Genomic DNA, 16,475 nt, shown 5'->3' on the forward strand with positions numbered 1-16,475 from the left:
TTGGAGAGCAGTCTTGGGGCCCCGGCGCTGAGCAGCTGGACCCCCGGGCCTGCCCGTCACCCCCATCTGCACCTGAGTCCGCCTGGTGGACCACCAGCGCCCCAAGTGCATTCAAGAACTAGTTTTCTCTACCCAACCATTTTCTGTTCTGAGTAGAACCGCAGCCTCGAGTTGCTTATTCTGGGCTTCGATGTTGCATTTCCACAGACGCTTCTCATGCTGTGTGTAGATGTTCTCGGTGCAACCGCTGAAGAGCCAGTGAACACAGACAGAGGAGTCTGCTTACTGCACGGCTCCCAGAGGCTCTGAATGCTTGCACCACCAAACCCACCGACCCACCACCACCACCGTAACCGGTCATCTGGACTCGCTTCTGCTCTCACCCAGGGCGCCCCTCGGGGCCTGGGGGCGTGACCCCACCCTCTCCTCCCAACACGCCCCGACCTGGCCCCGCACAGGCCGGACGCACCTTCGCGTCCCGCTCCCGGCGCGCCCTCCAGCGCGGGGGCTGTGCGGGCCCCAGGCGGCCGGCGGGGTCTCATGGGCGGTCCCCGCCGGGTACCCCCCCACCCCGCCCTATGGCTCTCTGCGCCCCGGCTCCCCGTCCCGGATCCACGTCCCCGCTCCCCGTCCCCAGCGGACCGCAGGAAGAGCCCGGCGCAGGGTGCGCGCGCGCGCCCGTGCTGCGTCGCGGCGCCGCTCCCCGGCGTGCGCGCGGCCGGCGGCGGGGGGCGAGGGGAGGGCGGAGCCGACACCGAGGGCGGAGGGTGGAGGCTGAGGCGGTGGCTGAGGCGGCGGCCGGTCTGGCCGCGCTCGGGGGCGCGCTCGGGGGCGCGCTCGGGGCCGCGCCAGGCCACGGGCAGCGCGCCGCAGCCCCGGGCGGCCGAGCGGAGCTCCGCGGACTCGCGGTCCGAGGCTCGGTGCGGCGCGGAGCGGAGCGGCCCGCAGCTGAGGTGAGGCGGGGCGACAGGGGCGGCGGGGGCGGCGGGGGCGGCGGGGGTGGCGGGGGTGGCGGGGGCGGCGAGGCTCTGGTACCGCGGCCCGACCACGCCGCCCAGCAGCGCGGGGCAGCGCCGGGCAGCGCCGTGGCCGCGTTTATGTAAGCGCCGCCGGGCAGGTGGTGAGGCCGCGCCGGGCGCGCGGCTCGAGCGGGACCAGTGCTGTCCGGAGGGGCTGTCCGGAGGGGCTGCGGGCCGCCTGGCGAGGGGAGGTTGCGCCCGGGACGGCCCCGCGTCTGCTCCCCGCGCATCTGCGCGGGATGCTCTGCGCCGCGGGAGAGCGAGGCTGCGCCCCGGGATGAAGCTGCGCCCCGGGGCGCGTATGGGGAGTCCGGGGATGAAGGGGAGGCTGCGCCCCGGGAGGGAACGCTGCACCTCGGGATGAGGCTGCGCCCCCGGGAAGGCAGCCTGCGCTGGGGACAGTACTGTCCTCTCCCCGGGAGTGCCGCTTCTGCTCCGGATGCGCTGCGCCCTAGGGAGGGAAGGCTGCGCCCCGGCACGAGGCAGCACCCAGGACGGCCCCCCCGCCCCCGTCCCCTTCGGGAGGGCACCGTGTCCGCGCGGGATGCCCTACTCTGCGGAGAGTGCACCCCCAGGATGAGGCTGCGCCCACTGTGAGGCTGCGCCAGGGACGGCCCCGCGTCCCTTCCCGAGGGCGCAGTGTCCGCGTGGGATGCTCTTCGCCGCGGGCGTCCCGGGGCGGGGAAGTTCCCGCGGGTGCCGGGCGTCTGGAGCGATCCGGAACAGTCTGGGGCGATTGGGGGCTCGAGGTGAATTCTGACGTGTTCAGATCTGCGGTAGGAAAATTACCGGGTAGTGAATGGGTCTGGAGGAAGGTGTCAGAGTGGGCTGTTGACGCTAAAACGGGTTGGAGTCCCAGTTGACATGCTGGGGAACCTAAAATGTGTTCTAATTCCTATTTATATGTCGGAGACCCGCGGCGCCGTGTTTGGTTCGCACTTCGTATTTTTAGCCCGCTGGTTTGCGTTGTTACTTCTGATAAGGTTACTTTCTAATAGTGGTTCGCTTTCAGCCCTCGAAGTATAAGGAAAAGTGGCTTGGTGTCAGACTTGCTTCTCTACTCTTAGTGCCCTGATCAGTTGATGATCAGTAAGTTTTGCGATTAGAAATAGTTAATTAATCCTCTTTGTTCTCTCTTAAATTTACCGTATGTTTTATTCCTTTGAAAGGTGTCACCTAGAGCCGCATTTTCCGAAACACTGGGTTGTGTTAAGAGCAGTCCTGGGCAGTGTCTGTTGATTGCCATCTTTTCTTTGAGGCTGGGATTCTTTTACCTTTTTGCTGAGGGATTCCCTGAGGGGAAAGGGAGAAGGAAAATGCAGAGGTTGGCTGGTACCCTTCCTCCTGGGTGTGGGAGTTAGCTGCCCTGCTTGCAGGGTCCCTCCAGGGACAGGGTCCCCTCCGCAGGGTCACCCACAGCAGGGCTCATAAGTATCGCTGAGACTCACTGAGCTGTCTGGCGATCCTGCCCTGCCCAGGTGACGGCAGGGACACACACTCGGGCTCTGCAAGGAAAGCATTGTCTGTGAGCAGTGCCCCGTTTGATGTCTGAAGGTTCCTGGGACTGAATATATCCAGCTACACCTTCAACAAAATTTGAAGCTGTAGTTGGAAGGGGAAAAAAAAAGAGGCCTTTCTGCAGGGGGCAGTGGTGGAAAGAAAATTGGTCCAGCTCTGAGAAATTGATGACACATGTATCTCGAGATGCAGCGTGCTCATGAGGTCAGTCCTGGGAGGTGAAGAAAGGATAATTAGCGAATAACGGCGTCCACAAAAAACTTCTTGGCTTGTAGGCTACTTGAGTCCTCTGTGAATTTACATGTCTTAAAAGCATTTCAACTGCTTTTAGATTGGAATAAGAACATTTTTTAAATTTATATTTGTCTGGTGAATGCACAAAGCAAACGAATTCATTTGGCAGAAGTACTTAATCCATGTCGTGCTGTGCTGGGCCCTCCCTGCTTTTGGCTCCTGGGATACAGTGCTGGACAAATTAGGCAGAGTTCAAAGAAGTTCAGAAGCTGGCAGTGTGTTTCATTAAACACTGTTACAGCATTACATTTTAAAAATAAAATTTAAAAACGTGTACCACTGAAATTTTTATTGATAGATTTGAAAGTATAAGCGTGCACCCTGTACACTCAAAAGGTACAAACGCATAAGAAAACCGCATGTCCCTCCATCCCTAGCTGATCAGTTCCCTGTAACTGCTGTGACCAGCTGACTGTGTATTGTCCCAGCAGTAGTCAAAATATATACACTGTTATATATATGTTTTAGTATAGTTTTAAATATTTGCTGTAAGAAACAGTGCTGCAGTGAATATTTTTTTCTACATGGGTACAAGCAAAACCCACTGATCATTTTTTATTACTCATCAGAATTCATTAGCTGTAAGCTTTATTTAAGTGCTGGGTTTTATTCTCTTGAATTCTCTGATGAGCTATGTAAGTACTTAGTACCAAGGAATTTATTTAAATAGGTGGGAGATAGTTAGAAAGTACATTTTGGAGATGAATAGGTGAAGTTATACATTTACCAGCCTATAAAAAACTTGTTTAAGAAGAATTGTCAGGGGAATTCCCTGGTGGTCCAGTGGTTGGGACTTGATGCTTTCACTACTGGGGCCCTGGGTTCGATCCCTGGTTCGGGAACTAAGATCCTATAAGCTGCGTGGTGCGCCAAAAAAAAAAAGAGTCAATCTTGGTATGAAACTGAAGAGCTTAGAGAGGTCCAGTTTTATTGGAAAACTTGATCTTTTTGTGTCAATTTTCTAAACCACAGATTTCCAAACCTACAATTTGGTGTGATAGAAATGCTGCTGTTTAAAAACAAAACAAAACAAAACAAAAATCAACTTTTAGAAAGTATGTTCATAATACGTGAGGTAGGAAAGGCAAACAGGGAGACTTTCGTTTAAAGATTGTACGTTAAAGTCATTTCGATGTCCTTGTCCCTCGAGTGCCTTTCTTTGGAGTTACGCTTCGTTTGGAGTGTGGACCGAGGTATTCACCTGGCCTTGCTGCCGTGCTTGACAACAGTTGGTCCCAGGCCATTAGGACCAAATTATCACAGTGTTTTGGTGGTCTCATTAGTACTGCCGGCTGCTCCCCTCCTGTATGTGTGTACAGCGTTCTAGGAGTGCGCCAGAAAACGACTTTGTTTTTCAGTGTGTCTTTGTGGTGGATTTAAAATGTGAAGACGGGCAGAGACTGGGGTGGGGGGAAGCAGCTCGGAGGGGCCTGGTATTTTTATGGGAAGTGCAGTGACACTGCTCGCATCTAGGGCAGACTTGTTTCGCTCATGTGGTCGCCCCACAGGTATTGGTATTTGCCATGTGCCAGGTACTGTTCTAGGTGCTGGAGGCGGGAGTGAACACAGCCAGGGTAGTTCCTGCCCTCTGGGGGTTCACATTATGGGGGAGATGAGGATCATAAACCCCAGCTAAAGTCCTAAGTGCTGGCCAGAGAAAACCATAATTTGAAAAGATACATGTACCCCAGTGTCCATCGACAGATGAATGGATAAAGCAGATGTGGTACATATGCACAATGGGATACCACTCAGCCATGAAAAGAATGAAATCATGCCATTTGCAGCAACATGGACGGACCTAGAGGTTATCACACTAAGTGAAGTCCAAGAAAGACAAATATCATATGGTATTGCTTGTATGTGGAATCTAAAAAAAAAAAAAAAAAAGATACAAATGAGCTTATTTCCAAAACAGAAATAGACCCATAGACATAGAAAACAAACTTATGGATACCGAAGGGGAAAGGTGGGGGGGGGGGAGGGATAAATTAGGACTTGGGGATTAATGTATAGACACTACTATGGATAAAATAGATAAGCAACAAGGACCTACTGTAGAGCACAGGGAACTCTCCTCAATATTCTGCAATAACCTGTATGGGAAAAGAATATAAAACAGAATAGATATGTGTATATGTATGAATGAATCTCTTTGCTGTACTCAACTATACTCCAATATAAAAAAAAAAAAAGTCCTAAGTCCCAGCAGGGGCAAATCAATCTAGCAGGCCGGGAGGTCTGAGGGAGCTGGGCGCCACCTGACTTTATTAAAAGTCACAGCCTCAGGCCCAGGGTCCAAGCTTCCTGTCCTGGGCTGATAATAGCCCAGAGCCCAGTGTGGCCTAGGGGTGGGACGGAGGGTGGCAGGGAGTGAGCCCAGAGGCTGGAGGGCTGCCGCTTTTGGGAGCAGCCTGCTGGGGTATGGAACTTAGATGGTGATCTCAGCCTTACGAGGGCTGCCTACCTGCCTGCCTGCCTTCCTGGTTGACTTTAGAGTTTTGGACAACAGAATGACATGATCTGATTCCTCTTTGAAAAGAATCACTCCAGCTGTTACGCAGCTACTGTTTGTCGGGAGCTCGTGGTGTGCCAGGCCATTTAAGTGCTCCACATACATTAATTAAAATCTCATGATTGTCTATAAGGCAGGCATGACTCTTAGTCTCCTGCCTTATATGTGGGTAAAGCTAGGTGCAGAGAGGCCACAGATAAGTGGCAGAGGGAGTACTGCCCTGAGTGTCCGCGCCGCAGGGACTCTCCCCCTCCCCTGCCCTAGGCAGAAGGGGAGCATCAGGAGCCCACGGTGGCCCGCCGAGGCCTGGCACCAGGGCAGGCGTGGGGAGATCAGATCCCGCTTCGTCTGTAAGTTGCAGCATTAGTTTTTGTACTGTTAACAGGAAAATGTTGCCAGTTTGCCTGTGACACAATGCTTTCCGCTCACTTAGGTGTCATTTATGAAAGAGCGCTTAGACTTTAAGCATATAGACTTTTAAAATCATGCCAGCCTTGTGCTTTCATGAAAAAGGAAAATGTGAGTGAAATAAAGTAATGATAAAATGTCTTCACCTTTAGAATTTGGTTCCTCCAAATCAGCCCCATGGCATGGTCCGCTATGCTGTCACCCGCCCTTGCCGAGGTGGCATTTCTCACGACTGCGCCACTGCTGTCTCTGGGACGCGTCCAAGCTGTGGATACACGATCCGCGAGTTTGGACGCTTTCTCGATCTTACCGGCAGGTGTTAAGGAGAGGTTTCCGGTCCTTAAAGGATTTGTGGACTGACCTGTTGATGGGTCACATTGCCCTGTCAGTCACGCCTCCTAGAGGGACAGCTGAGTTTGACTACTCAGAGCTCCTGCCCGATTTCAGAGTCGTGAAGATGTGGGAAAACGCGGGTCTTAGAACTGAGGCACTGCGGTGTGTTTTGCAGGCGGCCCATCGGGATTGCCAGTAGTCTCTGCAAGATGGGACAGCCCAGAGCGACCCCCAGGTCGCTGGCTGAGGAGCAGGCTGGCGAGGCTGTGAGGTGGGGAGGCGGGCCCACGGGTGGGTCTCTGTCCTGTGCGCACCAGGCGTGTGAGCTTGCGCGCTTTGATCCTCCCGGGCTTCAGTTTTCTCTCCGGTAAATTGGGAGGAGGAGCAGGACCTGGTCTTCTGGGGTCGGTGGGTCGATAGCTGAGCTAATGTAAAGGGCCTAAAATAGTACTTCTCTAATGGTGCTTAAGAGGGCTTCCTTTGGCTCAAGAAGAGGTTGGGGCCAGATATGTAAATTTGGGGGTCATCTGTGTAACTGCTGACGTGTGAGACCGTAGGCTGGGCTGTGGGTGTCCACACAGAAGAGCAGGAGGGTGCAGCCTGAGCCCGGGGGCTTTGGGCAGGCGGTCCACAAGAGGGGGAGGGCCCTGGATTTGATAAGAGGCGGGTGGCCTTGCGGTGGGGAGGGCTGGGTGGAGGGAGGGGTGGAGAGCATCGAGCGTGGAGGATCCTCTGGAGGAGGACAGGGTAACGGGACAGAAGCCGGAGGGTTGTGGACTCAAGGGAGTTTTTATTTTTGATTTTTAAATGAGAGTGATTGTCATATGTTTTGGGCTGACAGGGATGATCCCGTGGAGAAGGACAGATTTCCAGTGCGCTGGGAAGGGACAGTTGCAGGGGCACAGTCCTTGGGACGGTGAGAGGGGTGGCCGGAGGCAGGAGCGAGGCAGGACTTCCGTGCACGGGGCCTCGATGCACTTCCAAAGTATTTCCAAGAGACATGCTGCCCCTCTGAAAGGAGGGCATAAAATAAAATATAATTTTGTGCTCAGTCCAGGAAACTTGGGAATTGTGCTGTAGGACTTAGGATCTAGTTTCTTATTAGCTTCTGGTGCTAAACACACCTTGGGGCAGCCTTACAGAAAGATGCGTGTGGAAATAGCGTTTTTCTTTATCTAAAAAAACCTCACTTGTCTCTAGACGTATCATCAGCTTCACTAGGAGTTGGCACCCTTATTCACCAAATTTAGTGCTACTCAGAGGACTAAGCAGACTTGGCTCCTGGTTAGTGCTTCCTTGTCTTAAAGCTCTGGAGGGAAATGCCAGTTTTGCATCCAGGACGGCTGCCCCCACCTCCTGGGAGGCGGGCGGTGTTGCTTTGGGCCCTGCAGGCTTAAGCCCCATGGGGACCGCGGCGCTGGCTTCTGGTTGCCTGGTAAAATGGTAAAGCATCTGCCCTGCATGCCAGTTCATACTGCTTGTGGTTATTTGTTTTTTTTTTTCGGGTTTGGAGTTCCGAACCATCAGCCTTCTCTGTAATGGAGCCAGCAGGATGAAGCGCACGGGGCCCCCGACCCCTTGCGCTCCAGCCGCGCGGTGGGCTGGGGGGAGCTGGTTCCCACTGCTCTGCCTGATCACGTGCCCCTGCCCCGCGTGGATGTGGACAGGTTTGGCTGAGGGCCTTCCCTGGCCGGATGCGGGAGGCGGGAGAGGTCTCTGCCCCGGGGAGCCAGCCTTCCCTCAGGGCGGCCCGGCCAGGCGGGGCGCCCACGTACTGAGCCAACGTGGAGGCCGCTTATTGGAGTGGCCTCTGTCGGGGCATCCGTGGGGATGCCAGCTGTGCGGGCTCTCCTGGGCCCAGGAAGGGCTGGCAGCGAGGGGATGAGGGGCCCCGGAGTGAGATGGGAGGCCCTGGCGGAGGACAGAGCCTGGTCGGAGCCGTGCCGGGCGGCCGGGAGGAGAGAGCAGAGGTGTGGGCTGACGGGTGGGGTCCAGGAGATGGGGGGCCTGGAGGGTTAAGAAGGGCTCTTCGAGCTGTGGCTGCTGAGACCAGAGGGGTCTGAGGTGGGGATCCTTATCCCCCGGCGTGTGGTGTGCAGGGTGTTTATTTTGCTATATGCTTAGGTGTGGTCTGTCAGATACATCATGTGTTGTTTGTGAAGCGCGGGCACACGTGTGCTTAGCTTCTGTTGGGCGGGATTCGCTTCCGTCCGGCATTCCTCGCCGTCCTCACGGCAGACGCTGCCTTGTGCCTGCTTTTCAGATCAGGACTGACAGAAGAGGTTCAGTACCCTCCTGGGAAAGTGGGATGATATCTAGCTGACCTTGGTCAAGACCTCGCTGCGTGCCAGCCGTGGTGGGATCCGCTTGGTCTAGTTCACGATGACAACCTTAGGGCTCCGCCTCGTGCAGCCATCCTCACCCCCTTCTTACCTGGCTCACCTGAGCGGCTGCCCACAGCCTCCCCCCGCTGCCGTCTGTCCAGGCCCAGGCCTTAACTGGAGGATCGATGAGAGCCCTGCACCTGCCCTCATCTCAGAGCTGTCCTCTGCCGCCGCCCCTCTGGCCGCGCCCCCCCCCAGCCCTGGGGCCTCACCTCCGGCTTTCTGGCGGGCTGCACTCCTCCGTACCCTCCCCTCCCCCCACCGGGTGCCCTGTTGTCCGTTCTGTTCATCTGCCCTCTGTACCTACCACTCCCTCCCTTTCGTCAGCCTGCCTGGCAGAGTGGAAGCCTCAGGAAGGCAGGCATCTTGTTCTGTCTTTATCCTCAGGGCCCAGAACAACGACTGGCAGGTAGAAGGCACTTACCACTGTTTGTTGAATGAATGAATAACTCTTTCTTACTTTTAATGTAGGCAGTAGAATCTGAACTGAGGCTGCTTGCCTCTGAAAATGCGTCTTTTCTGCCTGAGCTACTGCACCCCTCCCCCCACCCCTATTGTACTTGGTGAATCAGTCATAGATTTACGCCCCATATGTCTGCGATATCTCCAGATTTCTGTGCTTTTCTCTGTAGAACAGAAACATTTACAAAACATTCAGAATTGCTCTAAAACTATAAAGTGCAGTATAGCAAATTAATCTGTTGAAAACAGAGAGTCCTCAAGTTGAAAAAAAAAGACAGCTCTGTTCTGTTAACCGCTTTTAGGTGACATGTAATTGAAACGCGTTGTCTTAAGAAATAACAGTACCTGTTGCAGAGAAGTAATATTCATAACTACGTCTTGGGGAAAGTGAGAATACTTTGAATAATTCCAGAAGGCGTCAGAAAAGCAGCCAAATACAATAAAAGGATTTAAACATTGGAAGGAACGTAGCTTCACAGCTGTTTGGTAGGGGAGCCAACAGAAGAGTTGGCTGGAAATTGGGGCACTGGGCCCTTTGTCCCAGCCCAACTCTGACCTGGTGGGCTGTCCGCTGCAGGGTCCTCGAGTGTGAAGGGGGTGGTCTAGTTGGTGATGTCCAAGGTCACTCCATTTCTAGAGGACTGTTGTACATAGGAGTCGAAAAACAAATTCTCAGTGCTTCGAGGGTCATTCAGTCAGATGTCAACAAATATTTAACCTCCGAGCAGCCCTGTGTGAAAAGCACGCGGTGCCGGTCACGGCGGCGGCTTTGGGTGCACAAGAGGCTGGCCTCGGCGCAAGGTGTCCTGTCACCTCCCTCTGGACCCGCAGCTTTCCCGGAAGAGGGGAGCAAGGTGGGCCAGCAGGCGGGGCCAGGGGGTAGAGTAATGGGCTCTGGCTTAGTGAGAAAACACCAGACCCCGGGGAGCCCGACTGATCCCTTTCTCTGGTTTCTTACTCTTAGGGGACGAGCCTGTGTTAAATGTTGAATTAAATTGGGTTTGCAGGTCTTGAGCTTGTCAGAAACGAGTAAAGGTAACGCAGTAGTAGGTACTATTTCATCAGCCCTCTCGTGTCCGGGAAGCGTTAGAAACTGAGGGCGTTAACACACACGTTGGGCAGGTGGGAGAGTACGGTTCAAAGTTGCTTTGTGTTTGAGCCTCTTCTCACGGGCCGTGCTCACAAGTCCGGTTTCTTTTCTCGTTCTGGTTGCCAGCAGCCCAAGTTCCCTGCCGCTCCAAGTCTTCCCTCGCTTAGGGTGAGTGATCTCCCTGAGGAAGGAGTTTGCTCAAGGACGTAGGGCAGCTTCTCATCACCCGCGTGGGGCCGAGAGACGGCACGGTTCGCAGTTCCCGGTGGGCCGCCGTCGCCTCCCGGTGCCCAGCTCCCTTCTCTCAGCGCCGTCCTGGCACCTGCTCAGGCTCCTTTGCTTGGGGGTGAGGTTTTGTAGGTGTCAGGTGGGCACAGCCTGCCTTGTCCGCGTGCTGTGGCAGCGCGAGGACAGGGGACTGGATTTCTGGCTTCTGCCTTAGGAAGGGCAACTCACCCAGGGACATATGCCCAAGAAGGGGCGGGTGGCGGCTGGGCCTCCACAAATGCAACCCCTGAGCGCTCCGTGAAGGAGGCTGGAAAGCATAGTTCACGCAGACACTCGCCTGCTGTAGCCTGAGCACGAACAGCTTGACGTCCGTCTATGGAGGTGTAGGTCCAGAGGCTTAGGTGCTCGGGCCACAGTTTAAATAGCAGTGGTGTGGCCTGTCATGTCTGCTCTCTTCTAGGTGTGAATGAAATTAATTACATCAAATGCACATTTATTCGTCTTGATCATTTTGAAGTTGATTCCTTTTCAGAATAGGAATCTACCCAGAATAGTAGTTAAAAGGAGTCACTGTTCTGAGTTGGTCGTCTGTGTTAGGTCACGTGCCTGTCATGATACAGTGTTCTTCTGGCGGGATACCTTAGAGGATTATCCTTTCTTTCTTAATACATTAAAACTTCATTTTCATTAAAACGCTATCTGAACGTTTACAGATCCTCGTGTAGTGATTTTTTAAATGAACAGTTCCAGGGCAGTAGCAGCATAGGCAGTAAATAGTGAAGACTCACTCGCTGCAGGTAGAAGCTGGTACGGGGGTTGAGGCTGACACCCTAATCCAGGAAGATGCGGAGTTTGTAGGAATGACCTGTAGGATGTCAGAGCTGCGAGAATTTAGGGCCACAGGGTTCAACTTAGATTTGACCATCAATGAAATCCTATGGAAAAAAACCTTTTCCATCAAGTGTCAGCCGGTTTTTAGAAGTGGTAAGATGACCTCCTCTGTGTCAGGACCGCTGGCTTGTGGTCCTGAATGAGTGGTCCGGTGTCAGCCACGTGCAGACCAGGCTTAAATCCACATCTTGTGGCGCCTACTCTGGGGTTTTTCCTCTTTGTATTTTACTGGTGTCACGTAGGAGATGGTTTTCACCCACGTGCACATGAATGAGAGACGTATTTGATCATTGCACAGCGACGCTTTCTGTTCTTTAATTTTATCCTCTAATGAAACCGAGGGTATTGATGATGTTTCCAAAGGAAGGGCAGGTATTGTGTAAACCAGCCCAGCGCCCCTTACATTCTCCCTCAGCGATCTGCCCTGGGCGTGCGCGGCACGGGTAGGAAGGAGCCGGACTTGATGAATTTCAGCGTTTCTCACCGGAAGCCTTGCTATAGGAACGGGAGGGCTTTGCCTGTAGTTAGTCAAGACTTTGAGCCACGCCGCAGCCCGGGAAAGGTGTGCTGGATTTGGACTCGTGGGGCAGAGCTCTGCTGCGAGGGAGCCGTGCTACGTGCCCGCGGCCCTGTCCACGGCAGGCGTGTGCTTTTCACAGGGAGACCCCCCCCCCCCCCCCCCCCCCCCCGCCCAGGTGCCTGCCCAGCCTCACTGGTGGTGGAGGGAGACTATACAGATAGTGCGGACGGTCAGTCCGCGGTCCGAGCGCCCTCTTCGAGTGCCCGGGAAGATGTGGGCAGGAAGTGCAGCTGGGGCGGGCACTGGGGGAAGCTTTGTTTTCTCTTGCTCAAGAAGCTACCATGAGATTCACCCTCAGTAAGTAGAGAAGTCAGCGATTTTTGTGCATTTCTAAGCTGTGCAGCTGTTACCACAGTCCAGGTTTAAACGTTTCCATCACCCCAAAATGCTCCTTGTGTGTGCTTGTGGCAAATTCCCATTCCACCTCCAGCCACTGGCAGCCGCCGATCTGCTTTCTGTTTCTCTGGAGTTGCCTTTTCTAGGCACTTCATGTAAATGGAATCGTGCAGCATGCAGCCTGTTGAGTCAGGCTTCCTTCACCTCGCATGATGTTTTTGGGGTTCGCCCGTGCTGTACGGTGGATCCGTAGGTTTGAAACCGCTAGGTGGTGTTTTTGGGGGAGGCTCCGAGGAGCTTCAGTTCTTTATGTCTCAGCGCAGAGAGAATTCAGCGAGAGGCAAAGTGATAGATAAGAAGCGATTTATTAGAAGAGGACACTTGTGAGTCTCACAGGCGGGTGGGCGTGAGGGTGCCGTGGCCCGAGAACTTAGTGGGCTACAGTTTTATAATCAAAGGAAAAGTGGGAGGGGGAAAAGACCACCTTCTTCCTCATTCTTGAGTAAACGTCACGCTTCCATCATCAGCTCCTCCTCCAGGTGGCACTGGGGAGTTTTCTTGTCTCTACATGGTCGAGCCAGGACTGTCATGGTGCGATGGAAAAATTGTTTCAGGTCTCAGTACAATGCGGGTCTGAAATGTCACCTTTCCATAAATTACTGTTTTTTATGTGTGCAGAGAGCATGTCTTAGGGGTCATTAGCTTACTGGGGCCATTAACTTGCTGAGCTTGTTGGGCAGCATGTGGGTCTCATGCCACCATTGTTTTATTGTTTTGAGGCACGGCTCACGCTTCTGTTACATGGTTTTGTGGTTGAGCAAACCTGCTTTCTTGACTGATCGTTAACTTACTGTTGTCTCCCAAAGCCCCCTAAAGTTCCCTGTCTGTCTACAATCCCCCAATGGCATTTCTGAGCGATTTGATTATCCTCTTCCATCCCTATCAGTTTGTTCCTTTCAGTTGCTGACTAGGACTCTGTTGAGTGGGGGTCACACGCCTGTTTTAGCTCTTCGCCAGGGACGGGCGTTTGGATCGTTTCTGCTTTTTGCCTCTGTGACAAGTGCTGCTCTGAGTGTGAGCGAGCACATCTCTGTGGACAGGAGCTTGGAGTGGGGCTTAGAGTGACGGCATGTGTGACACTGACAGCACAGCTGCTCGTGGGACCCCTGGGCACGCTCTCAGGTCTGTCTCCGCGACGTGCCCTGCATGTCTTGAATAGTGTGGACCTGTTACTTGCGGGATGAAATACCGTGGACCTGAGGTCCAGCACAGGCGACCAGGGTTTCTAGTGGTGACGCCCTCTGTGCTCAGTATAGGACAGAGGAACTCTTCCCCAGTATTTGGTTTTTCCTTTCACTCATCAGAGGAAGTCAACGAAGAACTATTAGGCGTGTTAAAAACCACACTCAGCCTGCAAACTCCATGTGCTCAATGCTTTGCCCCTGCCGTTCCCTGCTAGGGATTCAGCCTGAGGACACGCCTCCAACAAGATGAAAACACAGATGGAAGTGACCTAAATGTCCAGTCAGGGGCGGGTGGATCGACTCTGGGTGACCACGTCACAACGAGCCGTGTGGAGGGGTGGGTCTCTGGCGATTTCCAGAACATGCGGGAAGGGAGCAGGGCTGAGTGCCAGAGGGTGTCGAGTGAGCTCCCTTCACATGAGAAAACACGCATATCTGTGCCTCCATGCAAAAGGAAAACAGGAAGGAAGATCAAGGACGAAAGGGATTGGGCCCTGCAGGGGCGGTGGTGGGGCGCTGGAAAGGAGAGGGGGGCACAGGTGGCTGGAGAGGTGGGCGTGGGGCTTCTCTGAGTGGACGTCTCAGTACAGCCCGACTCTGGGAACCGTGGACCCCAGAACAAAATCCATGAACCTCAACCAGGACTGGGGAGACCCAGAATGGGATAGAGACAGAACCAAAGCTCAGTATGGGACAGAACAATAACAGAGCTACAGCAGGGGTGGGGTGGGCAAGAGAAGAATCAGCTGGGTGTTGGAAAACAGTACTTTTCTAGATTCTGTAAAGCCACAGACAGAAAGGGCTGCACACAGTACTGCCCAGAAACTGTCTGTTTCTCCGGGGGGTAAGGTTGCGTTGCGGACGTGTTCATAAGGATGGAACAGTGAGTGTGTGGTGGGAAGAAGTTGCAGACGAGGGGAGGGGACAGAGGAGCCCGGGCACTGGACTGGAGCCAGGTGTCAGTGTGCACCGAAGTTTTGAGTATTTGTCCGTATGCCAGACGGTGCAGAGACACAGATGTTGGTGCTTAGGCCGCACAGCTCCTTACCCAGTCCCCCGAGGACACCCAAGTGCTTTCTCTGAGCAGAGAAGAAGGGGTCCTCCAAGAAGATGCGACTGGACCCCCTCATGGTACAGGGAAGAGCTCAGAAAGGACGGGGCCACGTGGGCGGGGAGAGGGTCAGAGCTGGTGGCTCTGAGCAAGGACTTGGGGGACGATGGTGTTGGCTTGTAATCCGTAGAATAAAGTAAACGTCCATCACTCTGCTGATATACATGAATAACGATCAGTAAGCAGGGAGAAGGGGAGCCAAAGAATCCCGGTTACTCAACGCGAAGGAAGGAGGAAATAGGCGATCACCGTGAGGCCGACCCCAGGGCGATAGTTACTTAGGCGGGACCCAGGACTGGCGCTAAGTTAGTGAATGAACGTTTGAGGAGAAACAGGATATTTTTCTAGTCTCAGAGTTATCTCTTCCCCAAGTCACTTATTTATTGAAAAGGGAAAAGTAGTAACTTTAGAGTGGAGAAAGCCAGCAGACACCACCTCACCCAGGAGATCGATGTGATAAGACAGGTCGCAGTCATAGCTTCATAGCTTCATAGCTTCTCCCCGACATGGGCATGGGCACAGCGTAGGCACGAGGAAGCGGCAGGCAGACCCCGGGAGAGGGTGTCCCAAAAACACCTGGCCAGGGCTCTTCGCCCTCCACGTCCCGAGAGACGGGCTTGGAGGGGCCTAAGGAGACACGCCAGCGAAATGCAGTATGGGCTTTCGAGGGGGTCCTGGGGCAGAGAGGATGTTAGTGGGAAAACAGGTGAGATTGCGGTAGTGGAGCTCATGGTATTGTCCTGACTTTGATCATTGTTCAGTGATGCCACAGGTAGATAGCTAGTGGGAAGCAGCCGCATAGCCCAGGGATGTCAGCTGGGTGCTTTGTGACCGCCTGGAGGGGTGGGATAGGGAGGGTGGGAGGGAGGGAGGCGCAAGAGGGAGGAGATATGGGGACATATGTATATGTATAACTGATTCACTCTGTTATAAAGCAGAAACTAACACACCATTGTAAAGCAATTATACCCCAATAAAGATGTTAAAAAAAAAAAAAGATGTGACCCTTAGGAGAAGCTGGGTGGGGGCTACGTGGGAATTCTGCGCCGCTGTCCACTGTCCCCACCCCGCCGCCGCCGTCTGAGCTCTCCTGGACTCTGCCTCGGAGGGAGGGTTCAGCGTTCCAGGGAGAAGCACTCTCTTGCCTTCTCACTGGAATTCTGGCCATCTCGAGCCCCGGTGTGGAGCATTCTGGAGACAGGCGTCCTGCACCCGTGGCGCGGAGGGCACGGTTCTTCCAAAGGGCATGAGAATCTCCTGGACCCGGTGGGAAGAGGCGCTGTGACCAGAGGCGCAGGACCTCGCACATGGCTACGGGGGCTTTCCTAGGTGTCCTTGGTCTTTTGATGTTATTATTTTTTTCCAGAGAGAAATTTAAAATTTTTATATATTCAGATTTATCAGTCTTTTCCTTTACGACTTGGGTTTTGAGTCCTGTCTAAGAACACTTTCCTATGTCGGGAGTCATTCCTCCTTAATTTCTTTCAGCAGTTTTATATTCTGTTTTCCACATTTAGCCTATTAATCTGTGTGAAGTCTGTTTCTATACAGTTTGAGGCCAGGATCTAATATTTTTTCCTGTTGGCTAGACAGTTGCCTCGGTCACTGCACGGTCTGGTCTGCCCTTTGCTCAGCGACCAGAAATGCCACTTGTATCCTTGCCTAAATTCCTCCTTCAGAAGGTGTCGTTTCCTCTTGCTTGTCATTGTCGGGTACCAGCTGTGGAGTTTTGCGTGTGGACTGTGTCCCCACCTCGTCCTGGGGAGAGGATCACGTCGTGCAAGCAATGCCTCTTCCTTTCTAATTTTTGCACCTTCCCCTTGTTCACTGGCTGGAACTCGTGGTGCCAGGCCGAGTGGGGTATTGGGACAGTGGTGGCGACCAGCAGTCGCTTCTCTGGTTCCAGCTTTACTGTGGACGCCTCCCATGCTTCCTCACTGAGGATGACGTTCACTGTAGTCGCTTTGTACATGCCCTTCATGTAGTTAAGCAAGTCGCTGTCCCACTTTGCTGAGAGTTTTATTAAAAATAAACTTCATCATTTCCAGCAGTAGAATTTTAT

The 16,475-nt window shown here is 53.7% G+C and overlaps 1 protein-coding gene across 9 annotated transcripts in view; it reads left to right on the top strand.

Moving 5' to 3' along the window:
* The first annotated feature begins 764 nt into the window (after positions 1-764).
* Positions 765-16,475, top strand: part of ADARB1 (adenosine deaminase RNA specific B1) — a 115,995-nt gene continuing 100,284 nt past the window's right edge. For 4 of the 9 annotated variants that reach the window (XM_073804585.1, XM_073804582.1, XM_073804583.1 and 1 more), the window contains exon 1: positions 767-953. The gene's annotated coding sequence lies outside the window, so the exon portion shown is untranslated. Of the gene's footprint in view, positions 954-16,475 lie in introns of all 9 variants that reach the window. The other 5 variants (XM_033856239.2, XM_033856238.2, XM_033856241.2 and 2 more) reach the window with 2 other exon arrangements.

The sequence above is a fragment of the Tursiops truncatus genome, chromosome 4 (assembly GCF_011762595.2).
Source record: "Tursiops truncatus isolate mTurTru1 chromosome 4, mTurTru1.mat.Y, whole genome shotgun sequence".
NCBI classification, from domain to species: Eukaryota; Metazoa; Chordata; class Mammalia; order Artiodactyla; family Delphinidae; genus Tursiops; species Tursiops truncatus.